Here is a 21,053-nt window from a genome sequence, read left to right as displayed (position 1 = left end):
CCTCCCACTGTAAGTTCCTCTACAGGGCAGATAAGGCGTCCCGAACCCGGGCAGAGGCAGGCAACACAGTCAGTCTATGACTCTGCTACAAGGTCTTCCACCATATCCAGGGTACATCAGTAAGCAGGGGCGACAGCATGCTCAGGTGTAACCTGCAGGCTAGTGGTGGGAGGGAGCGCCTCACGTCTATTCTATTAGGTCTACCTACACAGAAATAATTCCGGACATTGTTCGTGGAGTAGTGGAAAAAGAACCTACAATATGAAAAGAGGTGCAGCTTGTGTTCAATGATGCAGATAATGAAACACACAGGGGAACATAAAAATATCGAGTCTCCATCACTTACAGCTTTACACAGCTGCTTCTTTTTTCTGATCTCGCATACCGACAAGAACAAAATAAATAAATATAATTGTTAAAATATCCCGCATGGAGGTAAACATACGTATAACGTAGTAAAACACTCAAAAATATTGTGAATAGTGCTGCAAATAAACGTTCAGGTTGATGTTGTTCCGAGCAGGTTGTGCACAACAAAGAGAATTATTGCGCATCACAAATCAGATTAATTACAGTCAGAAATAGATGTTATTAACCCGTTGTAGTTCAGCACATGCAGAAGTATGGGATACACCACATGTTGGTATAAAATGAAAATAGGACACATTATTATTAAAGGTTTTGTAATAATTTTACTTGTTGCTCTGATAGGAGTAAACATTCCAACGAAGATTTCTCTGCAGAAGGGGAAGGATGTGAAACACAGACTTGATGAATCTGCCCAAAATCTCCACTAGTCACATTCAGACTGTTCTCTCTGACCTCCTGGAGAACCATTTCTTGGATTGGAGTTGCAAGATAGCGGACACGAACAGACACATTGAGTGTGAAGCGGGAATGGCAGAACGGTTACGGGCTCTTGTATTCAATATGCAAAATGGTCTGTACTTTCAAAGCACGTGACTGACCACTCTGATGTCGTCATTGCTTCTCTGGATCTCAGCTCACTGAACTGAGATGATGATATCACTGCAGGCCAAGCTGCCGAAGTCATTACTATTCCACGCGCACCGTTGACCATGATGATAATATTGCCTCTGGAGCCTTCACACTGACCACAGTGGTAACGTTACAGCGTGTCCTGGTCATTCCCATGGCACCCATATTTGAAATTCCGCCCCTCTGCGTAGAATTCAATGTGAGAATTATCCAATGAGAGTTCCCTGCAGTCAGCTGATCGCGATTATCTAGCTCAAATGCACCTATAAATGGTGTACATCAGCGATTCTCAACGGGGTCCATATGGCCCCCAAATATGGCTCCCTTGGGGGCCCTGGCACATTTGAAGGGGGTCACCGACTGAAAACTGTTGAGAAGGGGAGCCTCGAGGGTTTATGGGGGCCCTGGTAACTGAACCGATGAAATACCGAAATAGCAACCTTCCGTGGAGTCAATAGTTTCCCTCCTACTTATAATATCTTTCCAACACACCGTTTGAATTCAGCGCAACTGGTACATTCCCGTTTCTAATGACATTTGAAATATTTCAGTCAGAGCCCCTGCTATTTCTACACTAACGTCTCTCAATATCCTGTCAGGATCCGGAGACTTATCCACTTTTATATTCTATAAAAGCGCCAGTACTTCCTCTTCTATAATCACCATATTTTCCATAACTACCCTACTTGTTTCCCTTACCTTACACAATTCAATATCCTTCTCTCGTTCAAAATTTCCCCCATCTCTTTTGGCTCCACACATAGCTGTCCACTCTGATTCTCTAAGGGACCAATTTTATCCCCCACTATCGTTTTGCTATTTATATAACTGTAGAAACCCTTTGGATTTATTTTCAATTTACTTGTCAAGGCAACCTCATATTTTCTTTTAGCTTTTCTAATTTCATTTTTTAAGATTCTTTTTTACATTCTTTATATTCCTTGAACACCTCATTTACTCCATGCTGCCTTTATTTATTGTAGATCTCTTCCTTTTTCCGAACCAATTTTCCAATATCCCTTGAAATCCACGGCTCTCTCAAACTGACAGAAACATAAAGATTGTACCCTCAAATTTTCACTTTAAATGACCTCCATTTCCCTATTACATCCTTTCCATAAAACAAATTGTCCCAATCCACTCCTTCTAAATCCTTTCGCATCTCCTCAAAGTTAGCTTTTCTTCAATCAAAAATCTCAACCCTGGGTCCAGACTTATCCTTCTCTAGAATTATATAGAAAATAAACATGTCCGATGTGGATTTGCCAGAAGAGAACTTATTTCCAATTAACTGTTCTTAGTTTCTGCGTAATACCCCCGTAATTTGCCGTTTTTCAGTTTACAAATATCCCATCCTTATCTCTAGCTATCTTGGAAGTGAGGGAGTTGTGGTTTCTGTCACCTTACTGCTCACCTACTGAGAGGACATCTGAATAGATTCATTATCCAACAGCAGGTAGTAGTACAATCCCATTAGCTTGATTGCATCCTTTCCGTTCCTGAGTTCTACTCTAATGGACTCAGTGTCTGAACCCCCCACTATGTCTCCCCTGAGTGCGGCTGTGATAATCTCCCTGATTCGTAGTGCAACTCACACCTCTTTAACTTCCTTCTCCAGCTTTTGAAAGACTTCAAAGGCCTGGTTGATTAATCACGCATCCCTGCCCATCTATCAACCAAGTCTCTGTAATGGCTACAGCATTGTAGCTCCATGCACTGATCCATGTTCTGTGTTCGTCACCTTTACCCATAATATTCCCTGCATTGAAATACACACCTTGCCCAGGAGTGTATTACACAAACTATATATCTCATCATACCTGTTTATTTGATTTTGCCTGTCCGTACTTTCACCGATAACTACCTTTGTGTCCAGTCCTTCACTAAGTGACCTGGTGTTCCGATTCCCAGCCCCCTGCAATACCAGTTTAATCCTTCTCAGTAGCATTAGCCAACGTCCCATCCAGCATGTTAGTCCACCTCCAGATCAGCTGCAAACCGACCCTCTTCTACAGGTCACACTTGCCCAGAAATATGTTCCATTGATCGAAGATTAAAACACTGCCCCCTTTACCATCTCCTAATTTCTTATTCAGTTGCACTATCATCCCATTTCTAGCTACACTAGCCCATGGCACTGGGAGTAATCCAGAAATTATGAACTTGTATGTCCTTCTCTTCACCCTGTTTCCAAACTCTATATGCTCAGTCTGTAGAACCTCTTCCCCATTTATTACGACGACATTGGTGCCAATATGCACCACGACCTCTGGCTGTTCACTCTTCCCCTTCGGAACATCTTGCAGCCGCTCGAGTACATCTGGACCCTTGCACCTGGGAGGCAAGGCAGCATCCTCCGTCACTTTTGTGGCCACAGTATGTCCTGTTTGTACCGCTAACTATCAAGTCCCTTATCACTAATGCACTGCCTAAATATACCCTTCCCTGCTACAGGGGGAACCACGAGGGTTTCTCCGCCTCATTTTGAAATAAAGAACTTCGCAGAATCAGGTACTTTCAAAAGTTCACTAAAGTACTGTGGACTCGGGCTGACTTCTGAATAGAAGGTGATCGCACAAGTCTGACGTCACAGTACTTCAGTGGTGTAAAGGAAATTACAGTCCTATGAGAGATGAGATGTCAAAAGTAAATTGGAAGGCGGGGCAGGCAGGGCTGATAGTAGAGCTGAAATTGCAGGGGTTTCCGGGAAAAACGAGGAAGATGCAAGACAGCTGAATTCGAAAAATATAATAAATAACCAAATGGCAAAATTTGTCAAAAGCAAGTTGGCAAACACTATCAAGTTGGTTAGAAAACTACACATTGAAAAATAAAAGAGAGATAAGAATGGATATAAGACTGCCAGATAATGAGGTCTGAGACAGAATAAAGTGGAACAACGAGATGGTAGATGAACTAAATGAGTATTTTACATCAGGCCTCACTGCGGAAGACAGGTTGAAGGGGGTTAGGTAATAGAAGTGAGTGCAGTTACTATTACAAAGGAGAAGGTGCTCAAAACGCTGAAAGACCTAGAAGTTCATTTGTCACCAGGATCAGATGATCCGCACTCTGGAGATTGTGGAGCCATTAGTATAGGTCATTCAGGAAACATTGGGGTCCAGCGTGTTTCCGGTGGACTGTAAAATTGCAAATGCCTTTCCACTCTTTAGGAAAGGACAGGGGCAGCAGAAAGAAAATTATAGGCCGGTCAGCCTGAACTCAATGGTTGGGGAGATGTCTGAGTCCATTGTTAAGAGAATGTAATGGTGTACTTGGCAGGTAAGTGGTTAATGAAATATAACGCTGGTAAATACATGGTTATGAGCTCTGGTGGAACAAATAAATGAGCAGACAGTTTTCGACATGGAAGGAAAATACAGAAATCTGAGATGCTATGGGTCTTGAAGGTCCTTGTGCAAAACATCCTGAAGGTTAACTTGCAGGTTGCGTCGTCTGTGAGGAAGGCAAATGCACACGAACAACACGCTGGATAAACTCAGCGGGTCGGGCAGCATCCGTGGAAACGAGCAGTCAACGTTGCGGGCCGAGAACCTTCGTCAGCACTGAAGAGGGAAGGGGCAGGGGCCCCATAAAGAAGGTGGTGGGAGGGAGCGAAGAAGAAAGCCTGTAGGGATGAGTGCCAGGTGGGAGATCTGTGGGGAGGGACGTGTGGACCAGGAGGGAACGATCCCTGCGGAAAGCGGCGAAGTGTAGAGAGGGACAGGTGTGCTTAGTGGTGGCGAGAGTTCCGGCGGATAATGTGCTGGATCCGGAGGCTGGCGGGGTGGTACGTCAGGACAAGGGTATCTCGGTCCCTGTTGTGGTTACCGGAGGATGGGGTGAGGGCCGAAGTACGGAAAATGGAGGAGATGCGGGTGAGGGCGTCATTGATGACAGCAGTAGGGAAACCACGATCCTTAAATACAGAGGACATTTGTCTTAGAACGGAAAGCCTCATCCTGGGAGCAGATGCGGCGGGGAGGGAGGAACTGGGAATAGGGAATAGCATTTTTGCATTTGGCAGCGTGGGAAGAGGTAGTGGGAAGTCGAGGTAGTTATGAGAATCAGTGGGCTATGGAAGATGTCAGTGGGCAGTCTGTCTCCAGAGATGGAGACCGAGAGATCGAGGAGGGGAGAGAAGTGTCCGAGATGGACCAAGTGAATTTCAGGGCTGGCTGAAAGTTAGAGGCAAAGTCGATGGAATTGACGATCTCAGCATGGGTGCAGGAAGCAGCACAATGTAGTCGTCAATGTAGCGAAAGAAAAGTTGGGGAGCAGTACCAGGATAGATTTGGAGCTTACACTGCTCCACATAACCAACGAAAAGGCAGGCATAGCTGGGGCCCATGCGAGTGCCCATAGCTACACTGTTCTTCTGAAGAAAGTGGGAAGAATCAAAAGAGAAGTTATTAAGTGTGAGTTCCAGTTCCGCCAACCGGTGGAGTTTGGTGGTAATGGGGAACTTGTGAGGTGTATTGTCAAGAAAGCAGCGGAGGGCTTTGAGGCCTTCTTGATGGGGAGTGGAGGTGTATAAGGATTGGACAGCCACAGTGAAAATGAAGTGGTCTGGACCGGGGAACTGGAAGATATTGAAGAAATGAAGGGCAGGGGATGTTTCCCGGATGTAGGTGAGGAGGGACTGAACTATGGGTAACAAAATAGAGTCCAGGTAGGCAGATACAACTCCGGTGGGGCAGGAGCAGGCAGAAACCATGGGTCTAACGGGGCTGTCAGTCATGTGGATCTTGAGAAGAAGGTAAAACCGAGCAGTGTGGGGTGTGAGTCATTTGGGTGAGAATGGAAGGTCTCCGGAGTTGATAAGGGCTGTGCTGGATGGTATGGGAGACAATGTTTTGATGTCTTTTGGTAGGGACCTGTTCCAGGGGTAAGTAAGAGGAGGTGTCAGAGAGCTGCTGTTTGGCCTCCGTGAGGTAGTGGTCTGACCACCAGATTACTACGGCACCACCTTTGTCTGCGGGTTAGGATTAGGATTAGTGCAGAGAGAGTGGAGGGCAATGCGTTTAGAGGGAGTGAGGCTGGAACAGGAGACAGGGGTGGTGATTTTGAGACGGTTGATGTCTCGGCGATAGTTGGAGATGCAAAGATCGAGTGCAGGTAGAAGTCCCGGGGGGCGGGGTGTATCCAGGAGGAGGAGGAGGGTTGAAGACGGGGGAAGGAGTCATCAATGGGGGGAGGGTAATCCTTGTAAAGTATTAGGCTCGGAGACGTAGGCGATGAAGAAGACTTCAGCGTCATGGCGGGTCCGGAATTCACAGAGGTGTGGACGGAGGGGGACGAAAGAGAGGCCTTTGCTAAGGACAGAACGTTCTGCCTCAGAGAGGGGGAGGTCAGATGTAAAGATACGATTGGTGGTAGAATCCCGTTGAACAGGTGGAAGCGATAGAGAATGACTTGCTGGAACAGAAGCTTATGGAGTGGCAGGTAAGTACAAGGTAAACTGTATCCCTGTTAGGGGGGGGCGAAGATGTGTTCAGGGCGGGTGACGGTGGCATGGAGAAGATGCGAGTAAGGGCAACAACAATGGTAGAGGAAGGGGAACCCGATTCATTGAAGAAGGGTCCGGAAGGATTTACAATCAATAACACTCTCCGCAGGTCCCTGACTGACAAATCGTTCTCTGGATCAATTACTCAGTCAATAAATCATGTTGGTGAATATTGTTCTCACTACCAGAAACTGAGAGCACAATGAGTGAGTCTCCTCCAGCCAGTGCTTGACGCCAGGAGTAGACGAAGCGAAAAGGAATCTCGGAACATCCCTGTTGACGGAGGAAGAAGTTTCTGTCTACATAGCGTCGGTTCCAGTTAACCAGCAAACTTCGGAGTGATCCTATGAGTTCTCCTGTTCCCGGATATCAGGTCGCCCAGTCGCATTGGCTTCCGGTTCATAATGTGGTGAGTATTCACGGGGGTTGATTAATTAGTCTTGTGTTCCCTCCTTCGGTATAGACAACAAAGGAGATCTGCGGAAGGCAGGAAAGCCACCCGGACCAGATGGTGCACAAACCAGGGGAATGAAAGAGGCGGCTGAAGAGATCGTGGAAACATTAATAATGTTCTTTTCAGAATCTCTGGAGACTGCAATGTCTCCGGAAGACAGGAAAATTACAAATGTCATTCCACTCTTCAGGAAGGGACAGGGGCAGGAGAAATGAAACATAGGCTAGTTAGTCTGCCCTCAGTGTGTGGAAAGCTGCTGGGGACGATGATGCAGGGTGAGGTCTCTGATCACTTGAAGGCACATGATAAAATAGGCCGTAGGCAGCAGAGTTTTCTCAAGGGAAAATCTTACCTGAAAACCTTTTGGAATTCGCTGCAGAAATGACAAGCAGCACAGACCGAGGTGAGTGCTTGATGCTCAGAATGTCTACGGCAAAGTGTCACGCGTGTGGCCTCTTAACAAGCCATGCGATCGCGGTAATGCAGAAGAGATTCGAGCATGGATAACACATCGGCTAACTGGCAGGAGGCAAAGCTGGAGAATACAGCAAGCCTGTTCTCGTTAGCTGCAAGTGTCCAATTGTGTTTATAGGGGTCTGTGGCGGGGTCAATTCTTTTTACGTTGCATATCAATGATCTGGATGATGGAATTGATGGTTTTGTTGCAACGGTTGCAGACGATCTGTAGATACATGGAAGGGCAGGTAGTTTTGAGGCGGTAGACAGGCTGAAGAAGGACTTAGACAGATTAGGAGAACTGTCAAAGAAATGACAGATGGAATACATATCGGGAAGTTTATGGTCATGCACTTTGTTAGAAGAAATGAAAAGGTTGATAATTTTCTAAATGGAGAGAAGATACAAAACTACCGAGTCGCAAAGGAACCTGGCAGGCCGTGTGCACGATTTCGTCAGGGTTAATATGCAGTCTGTGCCTGTGCTGAACTTCTTCCCCTATATCTTAGAGTCTTATGGTCCAAACGATAAGCATGTTTCAAGTTTTTTATGACCATAAGACCACATGATATACGACGAGAAGGAGGCTATTCGGACCATCGGGTCTGCTCCGCCATTCAATCATGGGCTGATCCAATTCTTCCAGTCATCCCCACTCCCCTGCCTTCATACCATACCCTTTGGTGCCTTGGCTAATTAAGAACCTATCTATATCTACTTTAAATGCACCCAATGACTTACTCTCTACAACAAATTCTACCGATTTGCCACCCTCTGACCGAAGTGCTCTCCCCGCATCTCTGGTCTAAATGGACGTCCTTCAATCCTGAAGCCGTGCCCTCTTGTCCTAGACTCCCCTACCATGGGTAATAACTTTGCCATAGCTAATCTTCTCAAGCCGTTTAGCATTCATAAAGTTTCTTTGAGATCCCCCTTCATTCTCCTGAATTCCAGGGAATGCACCCCAGAGCTGCCAGACGTCACCCATAAGGTAAACCTTTCATTCCTGCAATCATTCTCATGAATCTTCTCTGAACCCTCTCGAACGTCAGTATGTCCTTTCCAAATTACGGAGCCCAAAACTGCACACAATACCCCAAGTGTGGTCACACGAGTACCTTATAGAGCCTCAACATGACATCCCTGCTCTTATATCCTATACCTCTGAAAATAAATGGCAACATTTCATTCGCCTTCTTAACAACCCACTGAACCTGGAGGTTAACCTTTAGGGTATCCTGCACAAGGACTACCAATTCCCTTTAAATCTCTAAAATTTGAAGTCTCCCCCCATCGAAATAATAGTCCGGCTGTTTATGTCTTCCAACGAAGTGTATGGCCAAACACTTTCTAAGATTGCATTTCATTTGCCACCACTTTGCCCATTTCCAGAAAATATCTAAGTCTCTCTGCAGACTTTCTATTTCCTCAACAGAATCCGCTCCTCCACCTATCTCGGTATCATCGGAAAATTTAGCCACAGGTCCATTAATCGCATAGTCCAAATCATTGACATACATTGTAAAAAGCAGCGGTCCCAAAACTGACCACTGTGGAACTCCACTGGTAACCGGCAGCCAGCCGGAATAGGATTCCTTTATTCCCACGCTCTGTGTGGGAATATCTTGTGTGCCTCCAGGTATTCCATAATCTCATCCCTAACAACCGATTCCAAAATCTTCCCAACCACTGATGTCAGGCTAACAAGTCCATAGTTGCCTTTCTGCTGCCTCCCACCCTTCTTAACTGGCGGAGTAAGATCTGCAATTTTCCAGAAATCCGATACAATGCCAGAATCCATCGATTCTTGAAAAATCATCAGTAATCCCTCCGCAATCTCCAAATGACCAAAGCATAACAACTGTTAATGCCTCCGCAATGACCAAAGCATACCAACTGTTAATGCCTCCGCAATGACCAAAGTATATCAACAGTTAATGCCTCCGCAATGACCAAAGTATACCAACTGTTAATGCCTCCGCAATGACCAAAGTATACCAACTGTTAATGCCTCCAAATGACCAAAGCATGACAACTGTTAATGCCTCCACAATGACCAAAGCATACCAACTGTTAATGCCTCCAAATGACCAAAGCATACCAACTGTTAATGCCTCCGCAATGACCAAAGCATACCAACTGTTAATGCCTCCGCAATGACCAAAGTATATCAACTGTTAATGCCTCCGCAATGACCAAAGCATATCAACTGTTAATGCCTCCGCAATGACCAAAGTATATCAACTGTTAATGCCTCCACAATGACCAAAGCATACCAACTGTTAATGCCTCCGCAATGACCAAAGTATAACAACTGTTAATGCCTCCGCAATGACCAAAGCATACCAATTGTTAATGCCTCCGCAATGACCAAAGCATACCAACTGTTAATGCCTCCGCAATGACCAAAGTATATCAACTGTTAATGCCTCCGCAATGACCAAAGTATACCAACTGTTAATGCCTCCGCAATGACCAAAGCATACCAACTGTTAATGCCTCCGCAATGACCAAAGTATATCAACTGTTAATGCCTCCGCAATGACCAAAGCATATCAACTGTTAATGCCTCCGCAATGACCAAAGCATACCAACTGTTAATGCCTCCGCAATGACCAAAGTATATCAACTGTTAATGCCTCCGCAATGACCAAAGCATATCAACTGTTAATGCCTCCGCAATGACCAAAGTATATCAACTGTTAATGCCTCCGCAATGACCAAAGTATATCAACTGTTAATGCTTCCGCAATGACCAAAGTATATCAACTGTTAATGCCTCCGCAATGACCAAAGTATACCAACTGTTAATGCCTCCGCAATGACCAAAGCATATCAACTGTTAATGCCTCCGCAATGACCAAAGCATATCAACTGTTAATGCCTCCGCAATGACCAAAGCATATCAACTGTTAATGCCTCCGCAATGACCAAAGTATATCAACTGTTAATACCTCCGCAATGACCAAAGTATATCAACTGTTAATGCCTCCGCAATGACCAAAGTATATCAACTGTTAATGCCTTCGCAATGACCAAAGTATATCAACTGTTAATGCCTCCGCAATGACCAAAGTATACCAACTGTTAATGCCTCCGCAATGACCAAAGCATATCAACTGTTAATGCCTCCGCAATGACCAAAGCATACCAACTGTTAATGCCTCCGCAATGACCAAAGTATACCAACTGTTAATGCCTCCAAATGACCAAAGCATATCAACTGTTAATGCCTCCGCAATGACCAAAGCATATCAACTGTTAATGCCTCCGCAATGACCAAAGCATATCAACTGTTAATGCCTCCGCAATGACCAAAGCATATCAACTGTTAATGCCTCCGCAATGACCAAAGCATATCAACTGTTAATGCCTCCGCAATGACCAAAGCATATCAACTGTTAATGCCTCCGCAATGACCAAAGCATATCAACTGTTAATGCCTCCGCAATGACCAAAGTATATCAACTGTTAATGCCTCCGCAATGACCAAAGCATATCAACTGTTAATGCCTCCGCAATGACCAAAGTATATCAACTGTTAATGCCTCCGCAATGACCAAAGCATATCAACTGTTAATGCCTCCGCAATGACCAAAGCATATCAACTGTTAATGCCTCCGCAATGACCAAAGCATGACAACTGTTAATGCCTCCGCAATCACCAAAGTATATCAACTGTTAATGCCTCCGCAATGACCAAAGCATATCAACTGTTAATGCCTCCGCAATGACCAAAGCATATCAACTGTTAATGCCTCCGCAATGACCAAAGCATATCAACTGTTAATGCCTCCGCAATGACCAAAGCATGACAATTGTCAAGCAGCTCGCATTAATGTATTTCAAACCGTCAGCATTACTTAAATACAAAGACCAAGCCCCTGCTGATCACGTCACATTCGTGACTGGTAAGTATAAAGGGATCCTTGTTACGTCGCGATTCCGGACTATTCTGGCATGGAAATGTTATTGAGGTGGGGAGAACATCTAAATCATTCTACAACTATTATATTGCATTTACCGTCAGATGCTGATATTCAGAGACAATAATATGAAACATAAATACCGTAAAAGCCAAGGCAATAATGATGAATTGCGGATTATAGAATAATTTATTTCCATATATTATGTGTTTTAATACCATGCAGAGATTTTGTCAACAGTTTGCCCACTGCACGAATCAGATTAATTCCTGTTCAAATGCTCAGATACATTGTAATCAGCCACAGTTTATTGAAGTTTTACGACATCCCAGTCAGAAGTCTTTCCATGACAATATGGGCTGTGGATAGGGTGGTGAAGAAAACTTTTGGTATGTTGGCCTTTATAAATCAGAGCACTGAGTATAGGAGTTGGGATGTCATATAAAAATTGTACAAGGCATTGGTAAAGCAGAATTTGGAGTATTGTGTACAGTTCTGGTCACCGAATTATAGGTAAGATATCAACAAAATAGAGAGAGTATAGATAAGATTTACTAGAATGTTACCTGGGTTTCAGTACCTAAGTTACAGGGAAAGGTTGAACAAGCTAGGTCTTTATACTTTGGAGCGTAGAAGGTTGAGGGGGGACTTGATACAGGTATTTCAAATTAGCGGGGTGATAGATAGAGTTGACGTGGATAGGCTTTTTCCATTGAGAGTAGCGGAGATTCAAACAAGGGGACATGAGTTGAGAGTTATGCGGCAAAAGTTTACGGGTAACACGTGGGGGAATTTCTTTACTCAGAGAGTGGTAGCTGTGTGGAACGAGCTTCAAGTAGGAGTGATAGAGGCAGGTTCGGTATTGTCATTTAAAGTAAAATTGGATAGGTATATGGACAGGAAAGGAATGGAGGGCTATAAGCTGAGTGCGGGTCAGTGGGACTAGCTGAGGGTAAGCGTTCGGCATGGACTAGAAGTGCCGAGATGGCCTTTTTCCGTGCTGTAATTGTTATATGGTTATAAGATATTAATAAGTTAATCCCTGTTCCCTAATACCCGCTGACTGTCTATATAGTGAGATTCTGAAATAGCAATCGCTTGAAACTCAAATCAAATGCTCTTCCAAATGGGTGAGATTCATTCCCATTTGTATGCTTAGATACGGTGTAATCAAATGTAATGCTTTATAATATATAAGAAATTTAAGAAATTTCACGATATCCGAGTGAATTACCTTCCTTGATGATAATAATTTAAACTCTGTTGCCTCATTTCCGCAAATCGTTTGAACAGTGAGATACAAAAACAGGTTGGCCTGAAGCTCAAATGAAATACTATTCTAATTAATCGTTTTGAAGTTGCAGGAAGGAATAACTGTGTTTGCATTTTATTTGCAAATCTTTCCCGTTGCTACAAGCAGATACATTACGCCGTTCTTCAGCTCCTCCCTGAATCTTTTCTGTGTCAGGCCATAGATACACGTGTTGGTGCAGCAACTGAAAGAAGACAATATCAACCCACATACCTGCAGGATGTATGTCGGTGAGCTGAAATATCTGTCTGTGAAGACATAGTTTTCGGATTGCCAGTTCACAGAATGCACAGCATAGGGCATCCAAAATAATATGAAATTGGCTGAAAGTGCGAACAACAGTATCATTGACTTTCTCCGGTTTGCTATCTCCGGGTCATTACAATTCTCGCTGCTTTTTCGAAGTACCTGGCGAACTCTATTTGTCGCTATGATACGTTTGACGGTTGAAACATTAAAGAGCACAATTAAACATATTGGTAGTAACGGCGTTAAGATGATGTCAAATACCTCGTAGGCTTTCCACAGGGGTGATGTGAAATATTCAGCTGTAGCAACACAACGCCATCGATCCATTGAAAAGTAATATGGAATGGCCGGGGCACAGCACGCCGCACTCACTGTTGCTACCACCACAGTCGCTGTTCTCTCGGTGCAATATCGGTTCCGCAGCTTCTCACAGCAAATGGCGACGCACCGATCAAAAGTGAAAGCCACCGTCAACCAAACAGAACAGTCCAAGCTTGCGATACTCAGGACCAGTAGCAGAGAACACGTTGGAGTTACGAGCAAGAAATTAGCATATAAATAGATATAATTTATCCTCTGTAGTATAACAACAATGGTAACCACCATCAGATCGGCCACCGCCATGGCCACAAGATAGAGAGTGATGCACTTGGACAGACCGCACTTCCCGCGGGACAGGATCAAAATCGCTGTTAAATTAACTGAAATAAATTATTAAAACATACCATCGGTAACCGCAGAATGATTCGTGTGACTTTATTCGTGTGGCTCTGTCGTGGGCAAAGTACTGGAGAGTTTAACATCGGTAGCTGAGCGAAGGGCGCTGAGTAGGCTATGGTCAATTATGGGTAACTCTGAACATCCTCTACATAGCACCATCCAGAGACAGAGAAGCAGTTTCAGCGACAGGTTACTATCGATGCAATGCTCCTCAGACAGGATGAAGAGGTCAATACTCCCCAATGCCATTAGGCTTTACAATTCTACCGCCAGGACTTAAGAACTTTTTAAAAGCTATTATTAATGCTTTTTGAGACGGTGATTTAGATGCATATCATAGTTTTTTACTGAGTTAAGTATTGTATGTAATTAGTTTTGCTACAACAAGTGTATGGGACATTGGAAAAAAAGTTGAATTTCCCCATGGGGATGAATAAAGTATCTATCTATCTATCTATCTATCTATCTATCTATCTATCTATCTATCTATCTATCTATCTATCTATCTATCTATCTATCTATCTATCTATCTATCTACTGTCAGTAATAGTCGAACGGGCCATAGTTTGGTGTCAGGGTATCATTCCACTTAATACACGATTTACATCTTACCAGTTTCACATCCAGCAGTTAACTCTGAGGCGGCTCTGTTATGTAGTTAGTAACGGGCCGTGTCCCGGTCAGGGAAGGCGAGGTTTTCAAGAGCTGTCCCTAATAGGAAAGCGTCTTGCGGAGAACAGCACGGATAGTGGACAGATTGATTTTAATTTCAGACTGTATGTCGCAATTACAATTCTTTAAAAGCGATTATTTAATTGGCTTCCATTTAAAATGTTTTTTTTCATAATTACATCGAATAAAGATCATGAATGCATTTTAAATCCAGATTCACACGCTACGCTCTCTGTCAGAACAAGGGCCGTACCAGCGATGTGTCCTGAATACTAGATGCCCACGAAAAGAGAGATGCCAAACTTGCGAATGGGCACCACGGGTGAGCTGAACAGAGCTTTGCCGAGACAGTTGTGATCAGTGAATTAATCGTGGGCAATGCGCATGCTCATAAAAATCAAAATGAATTTGAAAGCAATGCCCAAACATTAAATACCGCACATTCAATAATAATCGGTGGTATCGTTAAAAAGAAAATGAGAAAGGGGGAAGCCACTGAACGGGAGTTTAATACAACAGGACACACATGATACTCCTCACTTCAGCAGACAGTCGCGCTGGAAAGGACAAAGTAATGGAGTAATGGCCGCAGCCGCTGGTTTGAGGAGAATCCTATTCTTGTCTGGAGAAACAGATAAATAATTGTCCGACAGACTACTCTGAAAAATCATATTTCATCTGCATGGCTGCGTTTTCTCCGCAATTGGGGAGGACCCATGAGAAAGTGTCACGTTCGCTGATTGAACATCAATGGACCGCAAATGCAAAAATGAATCAAGATTCATTTAGTCTACGATACCCCGAGAGTAACACAAACACATAACATTACCCGGAACTCCGAGTGCAGCAACCACCGGGTAGTAAATTCTGACGATGTTGAAAATTGCGGGATATCCCATTTTCTACGTGAAGCAGCGATCGGTTGCACAAAATGTCCCAAATACCTGCATGCTCTGATCCAAAGAGTTCTTATACACCAGTCGGAACCGCACTTAAATCATTTAGTGCTCCCATTCGTCTGATTAGACACAATCCAATGAGCAAACACGCAGTGTAACTACTTACTGTGTCATTGTCGTTTATATTTAGCTCTTCAAAGAGAATTAGAATGACATTTATTTAATGCTGTTTCGAAACATATTCCGTGGAGAGGGTTAGTTCAGCTCTGTTTTGCAATGCTTGAATCAACAAACATACATTTTATAATTATACATCTTCATTTCTTTTTAATAAACACTATCTCCTTCAGTTGTGATCAATATAACATTGCCAGTATCACGAACCGAGTTCAATGGGGGTAAAATGAGCAATCTGCCTTCCTTGGAGGGGACAGTTTAGTGGCTGTCTTGTCAGTCCGGTGCTGCTAATGCTCCTGGCGACAGCATTAACTAGTAAATTTCCAAAAAAAATACAGAGGCGTCAGCGGTGCTGGAATATCGTGTTATAGTTGTCGAAATTATTAATTCGGTCGTACTTGGATCACGGTGTGCAGTTCCCGTCACCACACCGTAGGAAGGATGTTATTTAGCTGAACATGGTGCAGATATTTCTCTTGGATATTGTCTGGACGAGAGGGTTTCAGAGAGACCTGCGGGGACTGTTCCCCTCGGTGGTTATCGAGCTGAGGAGAGGCTTGACGGAATTTAATAAAATATTGGAGAACGTAGTGGAGTAGACACTCAGCATTAGGAAAATGTCCGTTACCAGAGGTCACAGCATTAAGCTGAGAGAGAGGGTAATTTCAAACGAGTGTGTGCGAGATTATTTCTTTACGTTGAGATTAGACGGTGCCCGGTACGCCCTGGTGGAAGTATTTCCGATACTGTGATTAAGAGCTTTCAGATGGGCACATGAATATGTAGGAACCTGGGAGATATTGACACACAAGCAGAGGAGATTTAGTTTTATTTGGCACAGGACAGACATCATGAGCTGAGGGGCTCTTCATGTGCAATGATGTTCTGTGTTGTTGCTGAGTCAGTCAAAGGCACACACAGCTTTAACTGCGGCCATGAGTAATCCTTGAGAATGAAGTGTTACTTCACTGATGTCAGTGCTAAGATTGAGTCCGAGCATACACAGTGAGAATGTCCTTTATTGTGTTGTTCCCAGGATTACCCCCTGTTCTGCGTGAAAGCGGGCTGAGACCTGGGAAGGTGGTGCAGTTAAATGTGTGGCTGAGTAGTCGGTTCAGTGAGATACTTTCTGTTTTGGGGATCATTGGGCTCTCTTCCAAGGCAGGTGGGTCCGTTGCAATAACGAGGGGCATCATCTAAGGTGAAGAGGCGCAGCAACCCTAACCAGTGGGCTCGCTGGCAATACTTGGTATTTTACAGTTGTGTGGCCAGGTCTCATACCGATGTTGCAGCTCAGCAGATACCATTTAGTGGCCTGTGAAGGGGCGATCGAGTCACGCGGAACGGAATTGCAGCGGGGCCAGAATAATGGTGAACGGAAGTACTGAATTGTTTGTTTATTTCTGTAGCGATACACCGCAGAGCGCGTTCACAGCACCAACCACTCGGCTGTGCAGATAAGACATGGAAAACGAAATCTACATTGTGGAGTCCCAACCCAACACAGACCACACTCTGCTCAGTGTGGAGCTTTACACTAGAATATTTCAAACCGAGAAGAACCCCACTACCCCCAGCCCAACACCCACCCCTCCCCCAGTCCGCCCAACCCAACACCCACCTCACCCCACAGTCCGCGCAACCCAACACCCACCCCTCCCCCAGTCTGTCCAACACAACATCCACCCCTCCCCCAGTCCGCCCAACCCAACACCCACCCCTCCCCCAAGTCACCCCAACCCAACACCCACCCCTCTCTCCACTCCCCCACCACAGCACCCACCCCTCCCCCCAGTCCGCCCAACCCGTACACACAGAAACTGAACAGTACAGAAATAGTCAGAAGTTTTCTGTAAGGACAATGAACTCTATAAATGAAGGCACACACATTCTGTAAATAACGCAACGCGCTGTGCAGTGAACATTCTAACTAGCTCGCACTCGGCACTCTTGTCCACTGTTAGACCCGAGTACAACACCAGCACTTCAAGGACAGAAATCAGTAAAACACTGACAGGAGACACGAGCAATCTCCTGCATCCTGTGTATATTGCAGCATGAACATGAGAGAACTCTTATATTGAACCTCTTGACTTGAACTCCAATTCATAAAAGGTAGATTTCAAGTCTCTACTTGAGATATAGGGTTATAAACATAAAGGAAAATAAATGTGAATATTAGACGTGTTTTACCATGGATTGAGGACTGTTCTACTCGGGAAAAAAATGTTGTAATAAATTTTCCAGCGAGAGAGATGTAACTTGTGGAGCGCAACAGGGATTATTCATGATCTTCTACGTGGCACCGAGGACAGGCTGGAGGCTACATTCAATGTGACACTGTACGGCGGAGCATTGTAATACGGAACGTCACACACACGCATTCCTGGAGGAGTTCCACAGGTTCAGGCGGTAACTATGGAGTGAAATAAATGGTGAGTGTTTCGGCCGAAAACCGCATCAGGATGATCCAGCCCTGGTGCAGGTTCCAACTACTGAATTTCCTGTGTTCAGCAATACGGAAGCTGAAATATCTGTGAACCTTCAAGAGGACCACAAGGTGTTTGGAGACTTGCGTGCTTCAGTGTGGCTGAGAGCTGTGCTGGCTGGAGTCAGGAACTTGTGCTTGGACTCTGGGTATAATCACCCTTGCCAAACACGTCAAACGGTAGAGGCCAGACCAAGAGTGGCCAACCCGTACTCCAGGTACGGAGTTGAGCTCAGAGTTAGCAAGCATGAGTGGTTAAAACATCAATGCAGAATATTTCTGTACCTGTGTGTTACCAAGGACAGACAGAGAAGGGGAACCATCATTGCTGTTCTAAAAGCCAAAGGAGCAACGGACAGTGAGTCATGACAATGATCGGGTTGTACCAGAGGTCTCCCAAATGCCAACGAGGGTCAGTGGAGCAACTGCATAACACTTGCATGCAGACAGTGCATGGAAAGAGATAAAAGCAACGGAGTAACCGCAGTGGCGACTTTCATTTTCCCTGGGACTACATTAGTGCCCAACACATGTCTTTTGAAGTTACCCGTCTGACCTCAAGCTCATGGCCTGTGATATGATACCCTTTAGCTCTCTGAGAATGACAGCTATTCGCTCCCCAATCTATGACTCTCAGGGTCTCATAAACTGGTATCAGGAGCTTTCCCCAGCTTTCCCTGCTCCAGAGCCCGTCATGGCATGTGCTTTCTCAGTCACTCCATCAACATGGGAGTCAATTTCAGTCGGATACAGAGTTGGACCCGAGGGTTTCTATGTACGTCAAATTGTTTAAAGTCGTATCATTAGCGGTGTTTTGTCTCTTATTATTTGGTTTTCAATGATGCAATGACACAGACTTGTTCTCAATAAACCCATCTGGTGATTCTCCCTCCACATCCGCAAGGGAAATATATCCCGCTGTATCCCTTCTAAACAATCCATAATGCCACCAGTCTTTGTATCATCCACAGACAGAGCATTCCACCCACACACAGGGCACCAGAACATCTGCAGCTGCTGGAAATCCAACCAACACACACACACACACAATGCTGGAGGAACTCCAGGCCAGGCAGTATCTACAGAAAAGAGAAAACATTTAACGTTTCTGTCAGGACAGAAGTGCAACCACCCATATCTCCATGCAAGTCACAGACATGCAGAGCGAGTATCTACAATCAAGAGGACGGAGGAGAAGATGGCGGCGCGACGCAGCGCGCCTGGCTTCTCTGGAGAACGGATATCTGTTCCGTGTTAAGTAGGGATCCGTGCACAATCCTGATTCGATGGAGACAGACGTGAGAGTGTGGAGGAACATCTGGAGAAACTTCTGAAATGCCCGCTTCGCTGCCGCTACTACTGTGCGGTCCGGAATCTCCGGAAGAGAAGGTCTCCGAGACCTCGGCTTTGCTTATTTTGGCGGCCGGGACGAGGTCGAAGGCGCTCGGCAGAGGATGGCGCTCTGGAGGCTGTACCGGAGGGGCTGGTCGGAGGCTCGAATTTTTTGGACGGACTGGGAGTCTGCTGTCGCCGGTTACTTCCGAGGCATTAGCAGTCAGTGCCTGGAACTTTATGGCAGAGAGAGATTCTCCTTTTTCTGCCTGATATCGGGACTATTGGAGTCGATCGGGACTTGAGACTTTTTTTAAACCATGCCCATGGACTGCCTTCATCAAATTACGGTATTGATTTGCACTGCTGTAACTATATGCTATAATTATGTGGTTTGTCAGTAAGAGTCTTTGGATTGTCCTTTTTTAAATTTTGTGATATCACTCTGGAGGAATATTGTATCATTTCTTAATGCATGCATGCATTTCTAAATGACAATAAAAGAGGATTGAGTGTCCTCATAATCTAATCTAATCTAATCTAATCTAATCTATTATACTCTCGATTGAATGGGGGAAAAACACACTTTTGATTCCTAACAAGTGAGGAGCGCATGTTGTTACATGAAGAACAATAACATGCGTGAAGCAGTGGCTGATTTGCAGGAATCAAAGAGCAGGATCACAGGGAGCATTTCTGGCTGATGCCGGTAATTGCAGGGCTGAATCCGACAGGGGCTTGTATTAGGATCGGTTCTTTTTACAGTATATGTCAATAATGTGGCTGAAGTCATTGATGGTTTTGTGGTCAAGTAGGGAGACTTTAGAAAGATAGAAGGAGGGCCAGGTAAGTTGGAGGAAGCAGAAAGCCGCGGAAGGACGGATACTGATGAGCAGATGAAGTGACAGATGAACTACACTGTCGGGAAGTGTATGAACAAATATCCAACAACAACTGAGGTTCTGAGGGACTTGGAAGTCCGAGTGCAGGATTCTCTAAAGCTTTATTGCAGGTTGAATCAGTTGCGACGAAGGCAAACGCGATGCTTCCATTAATTTCAGGAGGACTAGAATATAGAAAGCAAGAATTTAATGTTGAGGATTTATACAACACTGCTGAGGCTGCACGTCAAGTGTTGTGAACCGTTTCGATTCAGTCAACTCAGAAAGGATGTGCTGAAACAGGAGAAGGTTCAAAGGCCATTCACGAAAATGACTCCAGGACTGAATGACGTGTCATATGAAGAACTGAATGGCAGTGTCAGTGGGGAAAAGGTTGCAATGGATATTTGGTGGTTGTTGGCAGGGTAATTGGATGGGTGACGACGGGGCAGGTGGAAGAGAACAGATGAAAATGTGTGATCATCCGTTCCGGGCAGATAAGTGGAAAAGAAGGGCACATTATACATGAGGTCAGAGTAAAAAGTTCAGAGAGACCTGGGTGTCCTTGTGAACGCATCGCTGCGATTTAACATCTGTTATCGATACAGACGACCTCGTGTCCACCAACATTTCACATTGCAGGATGCCTAATGAAGGTCTTGAGTACATCCGGGGATGAGCAGCACTGTCAACAGAGGCAGCCGTCAGCCGTTTGTATGACCACACAGACTAATCCCCTCAGCACATAACTTCCTCTGCCTTGCCTATTCAAGCTTCCGTTTGGAAAGGCTCGTAAACACCCTCTGATATCTGATTTAACAATATCCACTGGCGGCAAATTCCGGATATTATCCACTGAAGGAAAGCACCCTGCAGGAAATCATCTACTCTTGAAGATCTAATTGAAGTTTAAACATAGGGAGAGGGACATGTTTACGTTCTATGCCTGTCAGACACGCAAATATTTCGGACAGGATGC

This window comes from Hemitrygon akajei, unplaced genomic scaffold (assembly GCF_048418815.1).
Source record: "Hemitrygon akajei unplaced genomic scaffold, sHemAka1.3 Scf000037, whole genome shotgun sequence".
Classification (NCBI taxonomy): domain Eukaryota; kingdom Metazoa; phylum Chordata; class Chondrichthyes; order Myliobatiformes; family Dasyatidae; genus Hemitrygon; species Hemitrygon akajei.
The sequence above is the reverse complement of the archived record's forward strand: the minus strand, read 5'-3'. Positions refer to the sequence as shown.